The sequence below is a fragment of the Octopus bimaculoides genome, chromosome 22, assembly GCF_001194135.2.
Source record: "Octopus bimaculoides isolate UCB-OBI-ISO-001 chromosome 22, ASM119413v2, whole genome shotgun sequence".
Taxonomy (NCBI): Eukaryota; Metazoa; Mollusca; class Cephalopoda; order Octopoda; family Octopodidae; genus Octopus; species Octopus bimaculoides.
The window spans coordinates 18,869,275-18,871,834 of record NC_069002.1 but is presented as its reverse complement, the minus strand read 5'-3'; positions in this window follow the sequence as shown (position 1 = coordinate 18,871,834).

Genomic DNA, 2,560 nt, shown 5'->3' with positions numbered 1-2,560 from the left:
CACGCACACACACACACACACACATACACACACACACACACACACACACACACACACTGTCATTAAAGCACGAACTCTACCAGCCATACATTTATGTGCAGTCACAGATACACATAGGCGCCTCTGTGTATATGCAGGCAGTGGAATGGTGCGTATAAGATTCTTTAAGACTGTCTTTCGTTACTTCATTTCAATGACACCTAAATGTCACTGAAACAATGATATTTAGTGAAGTGATAAAAATACGAGAGTCATAATATCATTTTACCTATTCTTGTGTTTAAATATCACAGATATCCGCAGTTCACAATTCACACCATATCCGCTATTGTTTCATTTGGCTGTCGATAGCTGCTAGACTTGAAAACTTAAAGCGTACGTAAATCTTATATCCCTCATCATTGCAGAAATAAATATATTTCGTACTGAAGTACCTTCATTGATTTTTCACATTTTGTAAATGTTCAATCTACAGGAGATTTCATTTTCTTTTTTTCCTTCTTGATATTTCGAAGACGTAATGAAAATTGTTATTTTTATTTTGTATGACTTCAGTTTCTCTTTATCTGCCCGTCCCCCCCTGCTCTCTCTCTCTCTCTCTCTCTCTCTCTCTCTCTCTCTCTCTCTCTCTCTCTCTCTCTCTCCGTCTGTCAGTCGTGACAAAAGAATTATATTTCGTCTCGTGCCACCTTAACATAAAGAAAATATTTGTGATTGATGCTAATATGCGATTGCTTTATTACAATTTTCCTTTTCAATTGTATTTTATCAAATATAAAGAGAAATCATTGATACCATATGATACAAACTGGAGTTGTCCAATTGAAACTATTTTCTTTCACCTTCTTCGTCTCTTCAACCGACAGGTAAAACAGTTAATATTGTCAAGTTGTAGATATATTTCATTGTATTTTAACCCATTTCATAATTAGGGTATATTCAAGATGAAATTCTCAACAGATACACTTTTATAGTTCCTATTTCTGTGTTTACCACTTCTCTTTTCTATCAATATTTTACGAACAATGATTGGAGCGAACAATAGATCCTTATTATTCTATTTACATTTATCTCTTTACAAGGATTTTTTTTCTCTCCGGGCACGATAGAACCCGACTTGACGAAATGAAAACCTACAATGTGTGACGTATTATGTCTTCCATTCACTTTAGTGAAATGACAAACGCTAAGAGGTGCTGATTAAAATAACTTTCAGCGAGTGTCAACATGGTTAATAGAAATGTAAGACACAAGAGTCAAAAATATCTCCAAGAATCACACAAATATAAGGATCAAAATGTGACCAACTTAACAACAATTACATTTTATTTTTATTTCCATTGGCATCGAAAGCCGCCTATAATGTGTGTGTGTGTGTGTGTGTGTTTGTATGTGCACACTATTTGAAGTATAATCTAGGGGTGTCCACAAGTAACAGAGTTAATAAAGGGTCCATTCCTGGTTTAGAGAACTTCGTATAGAGAAGGCAACGAGATCAATCTACACCCGTTGATTTTATAAATGCTTCGGTTCTAGAGGCCACGGATATTACCGAATAGACGGCCAGAGGCCAGAGGGTAAAGTAGCCGAAATATTGTGAGTCTAATAAGCACACGGGAAAACTAATATGAATGTATCGTTTTATCATAATTGTTTTAAATCTTACCGTAAGGCCAGCAATTTCATGGGGAGAGGCAAAATTACATCAACTTCAGTGCTCAACTGGTACTTATTTTATCGACCACGAAAGGATGAAAGAGAAAGTTGACCTCGGTCAACCAAAAGAAATACAGCCAAGCCTTTTGTCCGGTATGCTAACGATTCTGACCGCTCACAGCCTTTATATCGGTTTATAATGATAAATCCTCTTCTTTGCATCTCTGGTGCCAGATGCCAATATAAGAAATTATTATATGAACAGGGTTATTGATTTCTATTGGGAATCGAATCTGGTTCTTGAATCCATCTCAATGTGGATTTTACTTTTCATTTTGTTTGTCTTCCAACAACTCCTTGTTGTTCGTTCAAAGACAACAAGTTCTCTGTTAGAAACTTTCTATTGTTAAGCCTAATTAGATTTTCTTCTCACACATATTTTATTCTTCGACACCTAAAAACATTTATATTCGATCAAACACTTTTTTAATGATTGATACCGCCACAGACATTAGCTGGCCAAATCATAGAACAAGGGGAAATGGAAAAGAAAACAAAGAACAGTGAATTTAATCAACAAAGTCAATAGTAAAAAGTCACTGGAATTGGTTAACTTGTCTCTTATCATCTTATCAGAGATTTATTTTCGTATGTGTCTGTCTGAGGACAGACACTGTTTTCGCGTTTCCTATCTATTTCTCTCAGCTTTGCCTTCTCATTTCCCTCTGCTTCTACCCCCACCTCTCTCTCTCTCTCTCCCTCTTTCTATCCCCACTCACTCCCCTTATTACCCTTAGTTTTCTTCCTTAATGACTTTACACTCGTTTATTGTTTCTCACCTGCTCGTTCTTGCTCTGTTTTCACTCCACACCCATACATATGTATGCATATAAATGTATGTATA